This window comes from Strix aluco, chromosome 2, assembly GCF_031877795.1.
Source record: "Strix aluco isolate bStrAlu1 chromosome 2, bStrAlu1.hap1, whole genome shotgun sequence".
NCBI classification, from domain to species: domain Eukaryota; kingdom Metazoa; phylum Chordata; class Aves; order Strigiformes; family Strigidae; genus Strix; species Strix aluco.
In genome coordinates this window covers 12,503,380-12,523,101 of record NC_133932.1, presented here as the reverse complement: position 1 = coordinate 12,523,101, position 19,722 = coordinate 12,503,380, and the positions used below count along the sequence as shown (strand labels likewise).

Here is a 19,722-nt window from a genome sequence, read left to right as displayed (position 1 = left end):
CTTTGCAATGACATTTCTCATGTGCCCTTGTTGTACCTTGGCGACACTGTGGGGAAGATCATCATCAAAACTCTAACTTTGGCATGAGTGGCACCTGCTTTTTCTTACTTTGTTTTTTTCTTTATTATTATTTTGAATCAAACACTGCAGCTGGAAAAAGCCTTAAGCAACAGCCCTGGAGAGTGAAGGAGCATATTAGCAAATTTGTGAAAGAAATCAATAGAATGCTGTTAAACTCAAGACGTTTTCCCAAAGAAGCTGTGGCCTGTCTGTACACAGCTCCAATAACGAAACCACTGGTTTCTACAACGAAAACATTTGCACCAGAAAGTTTCCCTCCTCTGGAGAAATCCCATTTCAGTTCAGAGGTAGACAGGACAAAAATAATATCTGTCTTGAGCTTCTAAGAGAAGTTTCTTAGAGACAAAACACCCTTACACAGGCCAGTTGAGCCAGCAGGGATCCATCTCAGCTGCTCTTGCAGACATACTACTCTAGTAGAGCACACCTCAGTTTGGCCTGGATTTTTTTTCTTGAATAAATACTACAGAAATAAGAGTTAAGACTTGGATTGCAGTGTGTCCATCAAATCTGGATATCTCCTATATGGAGTTCAGAACATTCTCTGAAAAATCAGGCTGTCAGGGAGGTCTGTTTGTCCTCGTGCTCCAAAGAAAAAATTCAAAGGAGAAATAAAACCCACTCACTTCAGCATCAGTGGTTCCAGCCTCTGATGAGAGAGAATTATTAAAGAGTTATACTAATATACAGAGGTAAAGACCTGATATGAAGTTTTAGTTACCTGTGATTATTAAGGGAGAGTAAGGACCATCTGAAATCCTTCAAGCTTTCTTCAGGCCTAATGGTAATTAACAGAAGCACAAGATGAAAAGATGCTCTGAGGCAAAAGAAATTGAATATGTGGAGATGTCCCATGGAAAGGTCTTAAATTTTGCTGAGTGCACTTCCTACCTATTTCTTTTCCTATTGCATTTTCGATTATTTCGCTTCTCTCCTCTCAGCCCCCACTGTCCTCTCTCCCTACAAATCCCTGCCCACTTGTTCTCCATCCTGTGCTGCTCCGGTTTCAGTTTCACCACCTCCCCAGCTCGTGCCCACCTCCCTGGATGGCCCCTCAAGCCCAGTTTAAACCTTTACTCCTGCCTTCCCCCCCCATCACCACCTCCCCGCTCCCGCTGCCCGGGCTCTGCCGCTGCCTCAGGGGAACCGAAGCAAAAAACCAACCTCCCCCGGCGGCTTCCCACCGCCTCACAGCAGGGGGGGGCCCAGCCCGGCCGCAGCTCCCCAGAACGGTGAAGGGACAAAATTCAGTGGCCCGTACGGGGATCGAACCCGCGACCTTGGCGTTATTAGCACCACGCTCTAACCAACTGAGCTAACCGGCCCGCCAGCAGCCCGGCTGCAGGAGGCGCCCATGGGCGCGGCGGGGGCGGGGCTTGGGGCTCCCTCACAGGGTCCCGCGGCGCCCTGTCTGACGGGGTGTTTCGGCTGCCCGGGACTGGCGGCGCCTCCCGCCTGGGACACGGGCACAACCGTCAAACCTCCTCCCAGCTGAGGAGAGGGAGGCAACAGAGCAAGCAGCAGCGTCAGGCCGCACCGGCTCCATCCTTGGAGGTTTTCCAGACACGTGGGCCGAGTCCTGCGCGGCCTCCGGGCCTGCCCTCGCAGCAGGTGCTGCCCTGAGCAGAGGGGTGGGCACGACACCCCCCGGGGTCCCTTCCTGCCCTAGTTACCCATGGCCTGAGCAAAACTCAGATCAGCCTGCAGCAGGAGAGAGATCGCGAGCAGGCCCGTAGCCGGGCCGCTGAGGAACCAGGGCAGGGTTGACCAGCATCTGCTGAAACTCACCCAGCAGTAGAGTTGAATGAAACAGAGCCTGGAAGCGCTTACCTTCCCTGGACAGATACAGCCACACAGCGGGGAGTTATTCAGAGCCCCTTTTTATCCCTGTTTTGTCTTACATAGTCAAAAGTTTGTTTTAAAATCTTGATTTTCCTGAGTTAGACTAATAAAAATCAAGATTTTCAAATGCTTGGTCTTCTTGGCATTATAGAGGAAAAAGCAACTGAATATCTGTATCATGGCTTGAGATGAGAGACTGACTTGGGATGACAGCACCCTGTTTTTTCTGGTCCATACTCATCCTTTTGCCTCACACCATCAGCTCCCCTTTATTGTTGTTAGCCCACCTGCTACCAGCACTTTCCTCAAATCTTCACCAAATTCCCCAAAACTCATTTTGTCCAGCTTTCCTTCATCGCCAGGAGTCAACCGATCATTTACATGCCATTCCTCTTCAGCTGTCCCAACCCTCACATCTCTACCTCCCAGGCCTGCCATCCTCCTCAGCACCATCAGTCCATGCACAGTCACCTGTTCATCTGTAGATTGGAGCATTTGCTCTTTCATCTCCCAGTAACCACAACTATCATTGCCTTTTGCAACAGCATAGTCATTACCATACATGAGCACCACCCCTTGATACTTCAGCAGCTGCTGCTCCTTGTCTAATTGAATCTCCTGTTTATACCATCACCTTTTATCCACCTTGGACATCTTTCTCTTCACCCCTACAGAAGGGCAGTAATCACTTTTATTAAAAAAAAAATTAAAAGGGGCCCCAGATTATACTACATATGCAATAGTTGAATAGTAGATGACAAGCTTTGCTGTCCAAGTGCTAACCTCTGCCAAAGACTCCCAAAGTATATGCCCTCTTTCACTCTTGAGTGTCTTCATCAGCCCAGGAAACTTTCCTTCAGGATGTCTGAGGCTCTCAAACAAGCAGAGGAAGTATCATGGAGGGAGATGGGAAAGGGGAAGACTCCAAACTGTTATTTTGCCTTCCCCTTTTCTATTTGATCTCCATGAAGTAGCAACCAGCCAACTGCCAGGAAGCACATATGTTCTGGGATCTTGATATCCAGCTCTATTGTCTGGAAAATGTCACCCTGTGTTAGGCTAAACTCACTCAAACATTCAACAGCAAGGCCACATCTGGAATCTTAAGACAAAGCTGAAAAGTGAAAGGGCAGAAAAGAAAATTACTCCCAAACAAGCTGCAACATGGGCCTGTCTATGGAGTCTGGGTAGTCTCCAGACTGATAGACAGAGCATAAGTGGCAGGTATGGGAACAGCAGACCTTTGTTTGTGTGTTCGGCACACAGATTCAGTCTGGTTTTTGGCAAGAAACAGTTGGCTAATTATGGGGTTTGGTCAGTTGCTGCATAGAGAGCAAGGGAACAGGGGTGAGGATTAATCATCTTTCTGGCCTTTCTGTCCAGAATATCACCAGAAGTAGCTCAAAGCAGTAATATTTTGCCTTTTAATTCACAGCTGTCTAGCACCATTTTGTAATCAAATTGGGTCCAATTATACAATGCTAAGATGTAAAAACTCTATGCCCTTTGGCTATTTCTTTCCACTGCCTCCTAGCTAGGTGTGGTGGGCTGACCCTGGCTGGACACCAGGTGCCCACCAAAGCCTCTCTATCACTCCCCCTGCTAAGCTGGACAGGAAAAAGTAAATATAACAAAAGGCTCACGGGTCAAGATAAGAACAGGGAGCTCACTCACCAGTTACCATCACAGGCAAAACAGACTCTACTTGGGGAAATTAGTTTAATTTATTAGTAGAGTAGGATAATGAGAAATAAAAGCAAATCTTAAAGACACCTTCACCCAACCCCTCCCTTCCTCCCAGGCTTTACTTCTATTTTTTCTACTTCATCCCCCTCAGCAGCCCAGGAGGATGGGGAATGGGGGTTGTGTTCATCACCCATTGTCTCTGCTTCTCCTTCCTCCTCAGGGGAGGATTCCTCAACACCCCTGCCCTGCTCCAGCATGGGGTCCCTCCCACAGTAGACAGTCCTCTACAAACTTCAACATGAGTCCTTCCCACAGGCTGTAGTCCTTCACAAACTGCCCCAGCATGGGTCCCTCCCACGGGGTGCAGTCCTTCAGGAACAGACTGCTCCAGCGTGGGTCCCCCATGGGGTCACAAGTCCTGCCAGAAAACCTGCTCCAGCGTGGGCTCCTCTCTCTTCATAGGTCTTTCCAGGAGCCTGCTCCAACACAGGCTTCCCACAGGGTCATAGCTTCCTTCAGGCACCCAGCTGCTCCAGCATGGGCTCCTCCACAGGCTGCAGGTGGATTCTGCTCCACCGTTAACCTCCATGGGCTGCAGGGCACAGCTGCCTCACCACGGGCTGCACCACGGGCTGCAGGGGATTTCTGCTCCAGGGCCTGAAGCACCTCCTCCCTCTCCTTCACTGGCCTTGGCATCTGCAGAGTTGTTTCTCATATGTTCTCACTCCTTTCTTTGGCTGCAGTTTGTTGTGCATTCTTTTTTCCCCCTTCTTAATATGTTATCCCACAGGCACTACCGCCATTGCTGATGGGCTCTGCGTTGGCCAGCAGCTGCAGTCCCAACAGCTATGCCTCAGTATGTTGTCTACAGAGGAAAGCTCTTTTCCTCACAGTGTTGTTCAGGATTACAAGGTGGTCCTATATCTGTGCCCAGGCAAATAACTTTCTTTCCTTTTTACTGTCAATAAATTGCCAAATTATAACTTGTGTGCCAGCCTGTATTACACACCACATGTTGCCACAGGCCCTGCCATTATGAACCCTGCCTGGTATGAAAGCAAGACCATCTTTCAGAAGAAACAAAGTATTTAGGCAGAAAGTAGAACAGAGCATGCTCATGGGCTTCCCTCCGCCTCTGCCCTTTCCTGAGTGCCTGCGCTGCAGGTCACTTAGATTTTATTTCACATAGGCCAGTAAGACATCTGACAAAGTGAACTTCAGTCACTGGCCACTACCCAGCCCAAAATGGATCTGAACCAGCAATTTAACTACAAAATATAGTTTTAGGCATTCCGCAGCCATGTCCCGTTTGTTATAATCTCTCATCAATTCAGAATTGACAACTAGGGAAAAAATTCATTAGCTGCCCAAATAAAAGGGTACAGGGAACTAATATTATCAGCCTGAACACTACCCAGGGATGTATTAATAAGCTTGTCATTGAAATCTTGCTCATAAAAATGCTAATGCAAGTTATTTGCATATGCCTGTACATCAAAACAGGGTAAAGACCCATAATGTTATATTTAATAAAATTAAAACCCCCAATCAAAGTAAACATTTGGTGGTCATAAAGTGTAACATGTATATGCATTCTATATTTATAGCATTTTTAATAACAGCTACTCTGAGTTTTGAATAAAACAGTCAAGACAACCATTCTTGTCCAGACATTATCAGTGTTTTGAACAAGAAACCTGCAGATTCAAGAATCACATCTAGAAACAGGACATTCTATCCAGCATAACCACCACAGTAAGTTCCTGGTACAGCAGTAGGAATAGCATCATACTTTGAACAGAGTAACCAAAACTTATTTTACAGCTTCTCTGTGTTGGCCAGCAACAGGTGAGGACAACTCCAGAGTCCTAGGAAGAAAAAAACCTTCCCTTCAACCATCTAAAATGAACTGCCAACTATGCAAGCTGGTCTTGCGATGTCTACGTGTCATCACCATGCTTATTTAAGGCCAAAGTTACCACAAACCTGACATAGGAGTGAGTTGTCCAAAGGACACCAGAAGTCCCACACATTTCTCAGAAGATCTGGACGTTCTTTATGGCATGCAGGCAGAAAATGCCCACATCCAGTATATCGCCTTAGCAGGCTATGCCCCCAAGATAGTGTAGCTACGCACATATAGCAAACCCCTCCAGCAGGCAGCATTTTGGATTGAAATCTTGATAGTATTGTTTTATTGCCCAGGCTGGTGGTAGAAGATATTACCTAAATAAATACATTTTGCTTGATTGCCTATGTCACAGTTCCTGGATCTATTTTGTTCCCCTGCAAAATGTTTTGAGATGCTCTGCAAATCTCAGCCTCCAGCTAACACCAGGCATCAGTTTACCATTTAACATGCCACATTAAACCTACAGTTAGCATTACAGGGATCACCAGTATGACTTATTACGAATATCATCTCATTATTAGGGCTGAAATTGTTGGCAGCTTTTCCATTTTTAAATAGTGCTTATTTGTTTTATTCCTGCTATGGATGGGCAGAATGAATTAGACTACATAAGCTTCACATCCAATTCAGGTGATACTCTTTGGCAGATAGAAAAAATAGTTTGATTTTCCACATTTTTATTCAGAAAAAATTGTAAGTTTAACCCAGATCAAACCACACTCATTGCTCTACATTTTAGAGTAATTTACACTTACAATTTGAAGATGGAATTTAACTATTGCTCCATAGTGATTTGAAATATTCTAGAATATGTTTTGTAAAGTCCTGATGGCTTTCTCCAAAAACTTAGAATGGTAAAAAGCCAGAGTACCATGTGATTTCACTAAAACCTGCTTGTAGATAAGTATTCTTGATTGATTTAAAAAAAAAAAAAAAAGTGGAGAAGAGCCTTACAACTTATTTTTACAGTCTGGGGAAGCTGGTCAGTGTAGTTCTTTCAAACCTGAGTATTTGGGGAGCTCTGTTTCACAAGGTACTTATATTTCAATTAGAGTCAGTCAGAAACATCATGGAATATCCTGACCAAGACATAAGGTGTTTTTCCCTCCCTAAAAAGACAAATTCAGACTTCTGTTATGAAGTTACTGAAATTGCTTCCTTCCCCTACTTTAGCTCTTAGCCCTCCTTCCAGATGCAGGCAAGACCAGTACACTAAAAAGAAAGTTACTTTGCATTAGAACAAACCCCACCTTCTATTCAGTAAAGTTTTACAAACAGAACATTTTTTCTTAATATGCCAGGCATTCTGTAACTCTAATTTGCATTGTACTACTAAAGTGGTTTTATTAGAATTTGCAGTATTTCCCTGTGGAAAGGCTGATTTGTGATCAGACAAATGTCTATTAGCTTTCATTCAAAACCACTGCCATAGTAGTCATTTTTTGTTAGACCTGTAAAGCCTGTCATTTCTGTTCCTCCTATTTCTTCAGTCCATGCAAGCACCCTCTCTTCTGCTCTGTTCTGCAACACACCCAGTGGTCATTAAAGTTCCATTTGAAAAGAATTAAAAAGGACTATAATTTTTATGCGATTAAATTGGACCAATTATTTCTTGAAGCCACAAGCGTATAATTTCCTATAAGCACTGAAGAAAAATCAATATCCCAAGTTCATAAATTATTAATCACTCCATCAGGCTGCCATTTGTTAATGCAACAGAAGGACACCATCCTGGACCTGAACAAGAATTTCAGCTTTCATTCATGTAGATAAGAAGGATGCACATCAGAAACGATAAACCTCCTAACAGCAGTCCAAAAAACAGAAGTACTCTCAGCTTCCTACATTCACACGCCCTGAAGACAGCTATTTCCAAATAAGAAACACCGGTGTACAAAATGCCTCTGTTACTTATGGTTCTTGCCATAGGTGACATTTGAATATTTTGGTGGGTTTCTTCCTGGTTTCAGAATCTGTTCCACATAAGACCTGTAATTACAACTGATGTTTATGAAGTCAAGTTTCTGAATGCTAGAAGTAGTTTACATGCGACTTCCAAGTGTTTAAAAGAACTACCATAATATTTCTATACTTTTTTGGTTTGTGTTAGTTTTCTTAATGTCTTGTTCTAACCATGAAAAATATAGCAGTATATACTGTTTATCCTCAGCTTTTTTGTTGTGTTTTTGTTAAACCTAGCATCCTCTTTCTAGGTTTTCTCAGTTTCCTTCACAAAGTCTACATCACTGTCACTGATCAGCACCCATGTGGCTCGCTGTCTTTACATATAACAACAATTAATTTTTGCAACCACCGTATACATTAACATCTCGTATTTCCATTTATGCAGAGGAAGCAGCTGAAGTATTCAGAAAAATTAGGGATTCAAGCAAGGCAAAAGGCTGTCACTCCACAGTTCATGTCCTGACGCAGGACTATCGAACCATTACATCTCTGCAAAAAGCATTTGGGACCAGTTAGAGAAGAACCATACTGACACCCATTATCCCCAGCAGCACAGGGGTCTCATTACCAGAACAGCAGTACCTAGGTGTGAAAGCACAACTGGATCAAGTTCTAGCAGGGTCAGCTCCCTTTTCTGTCCTCCTGACATAGATAGATTGAACAACACCTATTCTGTATATGCCTTTGTGATGTGACCTCAGAATAAAAGTGCCTGTCTAATCTGAGTGGATATGAAAGTTGCCATGTTGCTTCCCAGATAAAAGAAGGCTTGGTCCAGTGTTATTAGGTCAAACATTCATTTATCCTGTGAAAGCCTACCCTGCCCAAAGTCAAAAGCAATTTTGATTGCAGTGCTGCACCTAGCTGTGTCTGGCTGGTTTCAGAGTTAGAAGCCAGCACAACCAGAGGGGACACAATGCTTTAAGTTGCAGGATGTTATTTGAAACACTGCTCCTTGAAGCATGAAAAAAATTTTTGCATTAACCTAAATACATATCACTTCATCATACCAAGACTGAGAAGACAAGTTGTAGAATGATGTAATATACTGAATGTTGCCTGTCTACTTGTTACCCATTAAAGCTTTCTGGATCCAACCATTCAGAAGTTACACTTTTACTTAAAAGCCCAGTCAACTAAATGGCATCCTTAAGAATATGGGCAGTTCTTCCTCCTTCACATACCATATAGTTCCAGTCAGCAGAAAGGAGAAGCTTAGTACATTCATTAATCTAAGATCAATTATTAAAGATTCTTAATGTAAGGATTTTTGCTTACCTGACAAGTATATCTATAACCACACTGTCTATGAATTCACTTTCAATCAAATTCAAAATATTCATCTATATGTCAATAAAATTGACAAAGGAGTAGAGATCGAGTTGTTCATTTCTTACAAGTGTTAAGAAACTCATCAGCAGTAGAAAAGAGACACCTTAGCCCTGATCTTGGTAAAGGAAGGTGAGAGTTTCTATTAGACACTGGCAAACCCAAACACCAGATTTCTTAATAGGACATAGAAAGGAAAGGAAAAAGGATTCCTGAGTTTTGTTGGTTACAGAACGACTTGTTACATACCAATCTCTACAGATCAAAAATCGAAAGTTTGAAGTTGGACCAGTTTCCTAGATGTTCTTTTCCATAATACCATCATATCAAGGTCCAGAATCTTGCCAAATAGGTTAATTTTGGGGAGGACGCTTGAGTTTATGGAAGTAGAAAATAGTTTCATCTACTTTTAAAAACTCTTCAATACATAGAAAAAAGGGTTTAACTAGTATGAGCTCATAGCAGCTTCATCTTTTCTGCGGCTAGCTCTTTATGTTGCTTGACACTGGCAGCAAAGTGGGATTTCTCAACCATGACCAGCTAATTTAGAGGCACAAGTTTCATCCATGTCCTTTGTGTTGCCAAGCCACTCCAGCTCCCATCCTGGAGCAATACAGCAAGGCAAGACAGGAGCCTGAACCAGCTGTTAGACACAATGGTCAGCACAGCATTGGAGCAGTCTGTTTTCAGGGCATGGTTCTAATAAATAATCAGCATTGTCCAACCAGGAATATCTGTTGAGTTTTGTACACCGAGTAGCATAAGGCAACTTAGCACAGCCAGAGAGCAGACTGAAAGTTTAGCAAGGATTTATGTACAAAGCCGGACCCTGTTGGACAGGATCAATTCAAACAGAGGAAAGGAAAAGAGCAAAAAGCCTTTTAGGCAACACTTGAAGGAGGATGACCTTCTGGGACCCTGCTGATTACTTACATGATTTCTTGCCAAGAAACAAGTGCTGCACTGCTCTCCAGCCTCAGCAGCCAGCATTACGGATCCCTGCACATTGGTAAATTTACTTCCAGCCCCAGGCTCAGCTGCAGTTGCTGAATATGGTGACAAACTATTTTTAAGACATGTTATTGAGATACATGGAAGGCCTAAGAAGAAAAATATCAGTCCATTCCAAGGTTGGGAGTTGGGTTTAATTTCATTTTAAAGGTACAGAACTGCAAGTAGTCTGCTTCTGTTAATAATCCTCAACTTCACCACTGGACCTACTGGCCTAGAGCTGGATATAAGCTAAAATCTGTTAACTAGACCCCGATCCAACAAATCAGGTCAGCACAAGTATAAAACAATGAATGACACAAAACTTAATTATATCAATCAAGTTCCAAGCAAAGAAGGCCTCTAGTGGCTTAGTCCAGGGTTGGGAGGTTTTTTTGTGGTTTTATTTCTGCCCTCTTCACTCTCCCCCCAGGGCATTAGATTCTTGCACAGATAGATTTAGACTCAGCACTTCTTGACATGTTTTTTAGGAATTTCATAAATAATCAGTAAACAAAGTTTTTCCCTGACCTTTACCCAGGGTAGTTTTCCAAGATTAGCATCCTTGCCAGTGACCAAGATTCTTAATGTTCTTGTTCCCAAAACTTTCATCCCCCAGAAAGTGCTTCACTCCTCCCAGGAGCCAGAGGTTGCCACCTGCTCTCCAGTGTGCTGCTCAACCTCCCATTTCACACAGCAATAGCCACCATGTCTATATAAATCCTCCACGTGAGTTGCCACAGACTGTAAGTGCATATCTGTTAAGTACAGAATCAAGGCAGAGGGTGAAGTTTTAAAATACTTAACAGCCCCGTTTATTTGAAAGAAATCTGGAAAACTGACACTGGCAAAAGTTTACATCTGGGTGTATATAGGTTTTTCTAACCGCAGTATTATAAAATTAGAGTACACCAATCACCAGGGTAAGGTTTAGTACAGTCTTTTCCCTGGGACAGGAGAGTTTGGAGAGGGAGGCTTTGCATGCAAGTCTCATTCCCATATACCAGTTCCTAAGGGATCCTTTGCACAAGGTACTTCACAGCTGCCAGTTTTGTGCATCCTACCATCTCCTCAAGGGCCATCAAGCAAAACACTGATACTGCTCTACTACACCCTGAGTTTGATAGATTTTTCCTTTGAATTCCATAGTTCTCTGGTTTTCCTGCTCACTCCTGCTGATGGTAGTAAAGAAACCTAATGGGAAGAACAGGGAGAGAAAAACTACTGAATTGAAATTAAAGACATAGCAAATGAATTTAAAGCAAAAGATGGGTGTGAGCTGAACACCTGCGGATTTCTTCTTCCAGCAGAAGTTAATGATTTGCAGTATCAGGCATGGGTAAGAAAAATAACTGCCCTTTCCTCCACATAACAACATAACAATAACTAGTCTCTTGCTTTATGCTGCAGCCCTGTAATTTGGGGGTATTTATCTTTAAAAGATTTAAAAGTGATTTGAAGGACAGAGGTAATAGAAGGGATTTAAAGACTTCCCAGTACCTAGCAGCATCCTGCAGGGACAGCACTAAAATTTATTTTGAAATTGTTTACCCCCCTATTGCCTACATTTTAGCAAATTTCTATCTCTAAAGCTGTCTTTTATTACAAAAACAAGCCAAGACTGCTTATTAACAAGAATCCATTCACTGCAACTCAATGATTTGTTACTCATTTACTTTTGTTCCAGATGTCCTGGGCAGTGTCTGAAAACCCCAAGTCTTACAAGTTTTAGTAAAACTCCAAACAGCTTTTTCTAGGCACAGTTATTTGCTTGTTCAGAATATTTCTGTTACCCAGCTGGAAATGCTAAGATGGAGGGAGAACATTTAAACCATACCATGCAGCTTAGACAAACCATGTCATGAAGAGCTAGTGTGCTAACCCTTCCTCCATATGGTCAGGAATTCTAGCTAAATACACCCAAATAAAAGGCACAAAAAAGTGACCATCAACATAGTCCAGCCACAATGAGTAACAAATGCTTGAAGACTTTTATGCAAACCAACCAAAATCTGGTGTTCATCTTGATGCTCACAAAGATTAGAAGCATACATATGTAACCCAGTGTCATTGAAAGAACATTACAGAAATATTAGTAAATCAGAATGGGAGCCCCTTTAGAGCTGGCCTCCTATAGGGTTTGACAGACTTGACTTACATTTGCATTAGCATGTACCGCAGCTCAGCAGAGGTAGATCTGAGGGCCAAACAGCAGGTTTGGAGGGCAGTGTCCACTCTATAGCCACCCCAGGACCTTTACTTTATGCTGTGTCTAGCATGGTACTGCAGAGTAAGCAGCCATTAGCTTTTGATGTGCTCTAGGTGCACTACTGATATCTTTGCCTAGTTTCATCTTGCAAGAGTCTGGTCCACTTTTTCCAAATAGATTCTCCAACAGGGACAATTAGGAGACACTGGCAGAAGTGCCACCTTCGTCCAATCTCTGACACACTAAACTAGATAGTCATACATGTTTTGGTATCCTCAGTACTCATATTTAGTCAAAGCTTCTTCCCACATTATTAGACTTACCTCAGACTTTGCACCCACACGGAGGGAATTTGGGGCTGAAGTAACCACCTCCAATGACATAGGATTAAACAAAAACTGGAGTCAAACTTAGAAAATGAAAGATAATACAGTAAGAGCATAAGGCTAGGTTACAGTTTCCTGTATGATCTTGGTTAAGTAATTTACCTTCCCCATGTCTCATCCCCATCTCCAAGAACACAAGAATGAATACTGGCAGCTGCTCAGTTATTAAGAGGAGTCACACAGCTATAGGGGAATAGCATTTAAGAGAACAAGTGTCAACAGGTTTTGAAGCAGAGAGGTCAACTACATAATTTACATCTATAGCCACCTTGTTCCCAGAAGTATACGGCCACAAAACTTGAAGTTGAGTTTGTCTCTGCTGGAATCCATTTCATTGTTTCTCTAGCTGTCTTTTCTTTTAGAGACTCACGTTTTGCTTAAGACCATCAGAAAACAAGAACAACACACCCACCTTAAGTTTATAAGAACTTGTAAATTTACAAGAACAAAACACTCAAAAAACCATAACTCTAAATGAGTGGTGCCTGAAGGCTCTTAAAAGCACATTATTTTTAACAAGTACAAGTGGCAGATTTTAGAGGCTAGTGTTATCACAGCAAGATTTGAGTTAAAAAATAGAACAAAGAGACAAGACATGTTCTGACATTCACAGCAACGTCCAGGAAGCAAAGGGTACAGAGAAAGTAAGGAAACAAAAAAAAAAAATCAAACAGATGAAACTGAGATCTACTAAAAGGAGATGCTGATAAAACCACAAGGCTCAGTGAAGTGAGAAGGTACAAGTGACTCCTCTCAGGGAATCAAGTGATTGATTGATCACAGGCATTTTAATCTACTCTATTTTAGTTAGAATTCAACCAAATGTATCACTTGTGTCAAGTGGAAAAGCAAACATCTTGAAAGAAGTAATCTATATGAACATAATAGATGTGAATAATTTTGTAAAAAAATTAAATCAAGATAGAGGTGCCAGTGGGCTTGATTTCATTGCAGAGAGAGAAGAGTGACCATATCCTGGCAGAGAACTTGGATGTACTTGTGAAAGAACTCATGTTTTTAAAATAATCATGTGCATCATGAAAAGGGCAACAGCTGCACAGCAGTAACTTGACATGCAAATTCCTGCCTTTATTCAGTCCACGTATGCACATGCTGATAAGATATTTAAGCAGAAAAATATTCATTTTGCATCATCATGTGTAGAAGGGATATAGCTGTTTGCTCTGAAAAAAAAGCTGCTTAAAAACAAGAACCTTAAAAAAATGTTACTTCACAAGCAAGCATCAAAACATTAGGATTTTCATTGCTCTTTAGCCTTATAAATAGAAATAGGCTGAAGGGTATGAGTTAACCATAAGCTGACAAAGTTGTTATGATAGCAAAATTCTGAAAGACCATAATATGCACTAATGTGGGAATGACCATCTAAGTTTTAGTATTTTACTGTAAAGAGAGAAATCCAAGTCAACTTGTTTTCCCCACTGAAATAAGATGAAGTTGATTAGATGCGGCTCATACCACATTAGCTACACCCCTGTCTATCAGCTTTCAGCACTTAAAACTGACTACTCCAACAACAGAATATGCTTACCTGTTTCTAGATAGATTTATTCTGGTTGTTAATTGTGGGCTCTTTTTTTCTCACTGGCCATTTTCCATGTGTGGTAACTATCAAACAGAGCCTCTTGTTTAGGGTGAATGTAAAGTGGCAATCATGAAGGCACATCCATAGTGGGCCTCCCTCAAAAGCACTAGAATCAAGACCTTGAGAAGACTCTCTGGTTACAAAACAAAACAGATTCTGTTGGAAGTAACTGGTGATCATGTCCCTCTCTGCACCATTAGCCATGTCCCTGGTAAAACTCTGACAATCTCCAGCTTTCTTCCTCCATTCTGATCCGCTGTTTTTCCCTGCATTTTCTTAAGGCCTCAGCATCATAACTCTTATTGAGACTTCTTTTTCTATAAAAATTTTTCAACTCATGATAGTCCCCCACGTGGCAGTAAAGTTACTAATATTTGAGAGGTATGGCTAAGAAGTTTACCCTAATGAAAAGCTGTGATTGTTTCCAACCCTCCACTGCTGAGCTAAGATGATACTGGGTGTACCATTCCTGCAGGCTCCACCAAGAGCTACTTCTCCATGTTCTCACTACAATCATAGTTAATAAAGCTTCTGTCAGACCTGTCCTAAGTTGTACTTGCAGTATTAGGCACATGGAGCACCCCAGTTCTGACACCCATAAAGCATCCCTATGCTGAAATTCCAGTAGAACCCAGCCATAATATTCTGTGCTCACAGGTTCCCAAATCATCTCATAGGAAAACTGAACAAACACACAGACACTTCAAGGACAGTCACAGGCAATCCACTCATCTAGTGGATTGAAAAAGAATGCAAGTTGAACTGAATTTTTAAAGATAAAACTAAACATGGCTCCAAAAGCTTTCCTTGTATTACCTGCATCAATTACCATGACTTGTCATCATTCTGAATGATGGTAACCAGAAGAAGTTTTAAAGAGAAAATGGCCCAATTCCAGAAAAATATAAAAGCATGGAAGAAAACACAATAAGAAGTGAGTATCATAAACATATCTGAAGGGAAGATATCTATTGTGGAGGCATGTCTGCTTTTAAATCAAAAGGCTGATAAATATATCTACTAATTTACAGATTCTTTGATCAGAATCAGGACTAACCTGCAGAAGTGTGAGGCATGCATGCCTAGGATGGACTAAGAGAGTGACTGCAACCTGTCAGTGTAAAAGCAACAGCAGAACTGCTGAGAGCTCCTGTCACCTGCATTAAGCATGTCAAACACATGGAAAGGAAACACAGGGTAAGAAGGAAGAACCCGAAAATGTTTTCCCTGTCAGATAGAGATATCCCAGAAAAAAGCATTTATCCTACATGAACAAAAACCCAAATGTTCTGATCTTAGTATTCCAGGCCCATGAGCTTCTAAGCCAAAGCTTAAGCAGCTGAACAGTCTTTTTAACAAAAAAAATACACCATGAAGTCACTGCTGAAGGAAGTCACACTGCAGCACACAAAGACCTAGGTGCACAAAAGCAAAGCAGATGATTGAATGAACTGCTAAATCAGTATTATGATTACCATCAATAGAAATAAAATATATATCTGACAAGTCAAACCAAAAAGCTGGCTGGATAGACAACTAGGAATAAATTAAAAACAGGATTGCATGCATTCATAAAGACATCTTCCCCCTCACCCCCTCCAACTTTTATAGCCAGCCACTTTTCCAGTCCACTAAGTCAACATGCACCCGATTACCAGAAATTGCTTGAGCAACTGCAGGATGGCAAAGATTATTGCCAACGCCACAGCTACCACTCCTTCGCTTTTGTGACTTAGCCCATCTTTTTCACAGCATCTCCAGTGCTGCATACTAGGATGTGCTACAACAGTTATGAATTCATTCCTCAAAAAAACCAAGGGAAGAAGCAGAGCTTACTACTGCCAGAATCCCATTGGAGGAACACCTCTAATCAGTTGTTTTAACAAGACCCGATTTTCTTCAAGATTTATTACTCTAGAGGACTTTGTATTTTGTCCAATCATGTGAAAAAGTTCAATCAATGCTATAAAAAAGGAAACAAGAATACTTTAATGGAGACTGAAGTGACAAAAGAGGTCAGATATACACCTGATTCCTAAATTAAATTTAGCAGCTTTGAAAGTTCCTCAATACACAGCCCTACAGAAGGAAGTCCTTCATCTATAAAAGATGCAGATCATATATATTAGAAGTGCAGGCTGAGCTGTATGAATAAGTCATAAATAATGTAACTCATTGAATTCCTCCCCACCTCCTGCCAGAATGGAGCAGGAACAGCTTATGATTTTCAGATAAATTTTATTATTCAGAAGTTATCTATGGAATCATCTCCATGAATTACTATTTACTTATACCTTCTGCCTGAATAGATAGTTGCTCTTATTCAGTGTTGGAAATTCCAGCTGTTTTGATCAGCATGTAGCTCTCACAGCACATCTCTCCTCCTCCACTGAGCACAGGCACTTATTGAGAACTCACACAATTACACATTTTAATCTCAAACCTGATTCAATTATTTGTTTTCTGTGATGCTGGTAGAATGATTCCTTGCAAGCAGTAAGCATTCATACCATTGGTGCAAGCTGTGCAGCCGTATTGCCAGAGCTCTAGATGCAGAGACCTGGGCTCTAGCCCATAGGCAGGTGATTACCTCTCAATACTCAAGCACCCCCTGCATCAGAGCTTCTTCCTTTAAGAGCCACTAATAGCAGAAAACAAAGGTGCCATAGAGGACCCAGGTATTAAACTCATGCAGTAGTTACAAAAGTGGAAACATATCTGTGCCATATTTGCCCCAGACCTTCAATACAGATACACTGTTCACCTATAAAACCCTCCTGCCATTGGGAGAATAAAGTAGACTTTGATCAAAGGCTAGATTAGCTGCGCAGAGGGATGGACAGCCCAGAGAATGTTACACATGACTGTTTCCAACATAGCCGTGTAACAGATGTTAGTATACTCTTCAGAAAAGTGTGTTTTGAATTTTTTGATTTTCCATCATTTTTAGCTGGATACTTACTTTACTCATTTACACAAAAAGCACTTGTCAAACATATGGTCTGAACTTCTTAAAGTTTTATCTCCAGATGTGACGTCTTCAATCTGCTGTCACTAATCTCCAGAGAAAGCCTTTGAAATTGTCTCTCTCGTTCAGGATCCTAGTTTAGAACAGCCCTTGATTTCTGTTTTAGGAACTTGAGATAGGAGGTAGGTGTTTGGTGGCTTTCTTGTGTGGTTTGGTTTTTTTTTTTCTTGTTTAGGAAAGAGAATCTCCCTTATGGCAGACTTCATTACACTCTTTGGGAAGCAGGGAGAGCTGCTGAACTGAAATATGGTTGTTCGGGATAACCTGTGTTCAAATCAGTCACTCTTGCAATGTGAATCCCACAAAGCTATCCCTGGAATAGTCAAAAACCTGAGGAAACCCTTCTATCAAAAACATCATTTTATTAAAACCCAAAACATTTCAAAGGGATGTATTTATTTTATATGAAGAAAACAGAACATCGACAGCATTAAAAAAATTTTTGTTTACTTTATATAAAAAAATATTTTCAACTTTCACTGTTTTCTTCCACAATTTGAGGTATGCACAAAAAAATTAACAGAATACAAAAGTAAAAAATATCACTTGGTTTCAACTCCAACACAAATGCTTCTATGATCTCAGATAAGCTTGGAGGGATAAAGGGAGGGATGATTATTTGATAATGTTTCAAAACTCAGCTTGGCTTTACAAGAAAAACAGATCCTAAAACATAAAACTTCCTGACCAAGACTGGGTCCAACAATTAATCCAAATGACAATTCTGCTAAAAGCATCAGTACACTTACATTTTTTGTTACCCACCTACCCACCAACGTCCAAGTAAAATGCACACTGAAACTATACGCAAATCCAGAGAGAAGCTCATAGAGTCCAACGTTGCTTGTAGACAATATGCACTTTGCAACCCACTTCCAAATAGGCTTCGCAATGAAACCTGAACGTTGGGCTCATCCCCTTGAAAGCATCATAACAATTTTGGGATGAATGTGAAGCAGCTAAGTGATCCAAGGCCAGTTTTTAAAGGTCAAATGCCTGTTGTAGAAATAGTACACTTGTCAGCAGTCTCAGCTGATGCAAGAGATTGCACTAATACAGAAATTATACTACTACCTATCAGTGATAGAACAAGTCCCCAAAGAATGGTGCTAAGGTACATTAATAGGGCAATGTGGAATAAATATTTTTAAAATATGAAGTTGTACTTCTGCCAAAGCAATTCACAGACAGTCAAGCAAAACAATCACATTGTTAGCTTGCAAAGGATTTCTATCCACTGCTAAGGAACATACCCAGGATTACTTTCACTGAGCAATGCCTAATGAAAAAACAATAGTCAAAAATATCCTCTTTGATGCAAAGGACATTTGACTCATACAGAAAACTAGTACACACAGTAATAGCATATGTTGTCAGAATCTTTCTGCTACAGGTGTCCAAACACTTTCCAAAGAGCAGTTATTTCAAGTAACTCATTACCTGTTTCCACAAAAAATGTATAGTAACTCAGAGGAGTTAGATGATTCGCTCAAGAAGATTCAAGGTCAGGCAACAATGGCTCAGCAACAGCCCTGTGAATAGACTCCTGCTCTCCTGATTTTCAATTCCCCAGCCCAGCGAGTAGGCCAGCAGCACCTCTCTGCAGCAGCAACACGTGGCAAGCCTTCCATTAAGGGCTGCCTATCAGATAAGTTCTCTACCCACATAACACACATTAACCAAGATGTTATGTATACCCCAGCGAACACATCCACACAATAATGAGAGGATGACACAGCAGCATTCACATGAAACAAGATCTCACTGAAGTGAGCGATGCCAATATCTTATCTCTTCTAAAGGGCTTGGCTACATATTTAAAATATTTGGAAGTGTAAATACTGCCTATGCATTTTATGACACAATAAAAAGTGGTTTAATACAGCAATAAAAACTCAAATATGCCTTGACAAAGTTATTTCAAACACAGTTCTGAAGCCCATAGCTACTAAGTTTTAAACAGATATAATTCTAGAAAGGCCTTGACACAATACTATTTAAAATTAAAGTAAAATATTCTGCACATCAAGACTTACTAAATAAATCTCAAGGTTTTTATGGCACTAATGAATGAGTATGAGCACATTGGGACTGCTGAGTAATTTGCATTAAAGCTATATATTGTAGATACAAAACCAGAAAATGGCATACGCCTTAGTACCGAAAACAGAGTTTAGGACTACCTGGAATAACAGGGCTGTAAATGGGGAATTCTTGTGGTTCAAGCAAGAGTATTTACAACAGTGACCTAGGGCACAAGTGAGATCAAACTGTTCAAAGAATTAGAAGTAGCATGTGCTGCATTCTGCCTGTCAAAACCTTGCACAACCAAAACAACAAAAAATTATGGCTAATTAAGCTTCAACAGTCAGTGTTCCATAACAAATAACCCTCAGCAAGGCACATGAACAACCTCACACCTGCTGTGAAGAAGAGAATTTAGCCAGCACTGTTTCCCAGCCATTAGGGCAGGAGGCACAGTAGCTGGGGGTCCACGGCCTACCCAACACAAGTTCATAATATTCATTATCCACACAAGCAGCAAGGGGGCCCAGTTGTCCCCTGCAGGCACCAGGGCCAGCCCCAAGGCAAGGGGGATGGCCAGTACACATGCTGCAGTAGTAGCCATGTGGTCACGGCCAGAGCACACACAGTCTTGGTCAAGCAGGGCAGGGATGGGCAAGCATC

The 19,722-nt window shown here is 41.4% G+C and overlaps 1 non-coding gene across 1 annotated transcript; it reads right to left on the bottom strand.

Annotated features, from left to right (window-relative positions):
- Window positions 1–1,332: 1,332 nt before the first annotated feature.
- TRNAI-AAU (transfer RNA isoleucine (anticodon AAU)) lies at window positions 1,333–1,406 on the bottom strand. Its single transcript has one exon. It is a non-coding gene; the product is annotated as a tRNA-Ile (tRNA).
- Window positions 1,407–19,722: the final 18,316 nt, after the last annotated feature.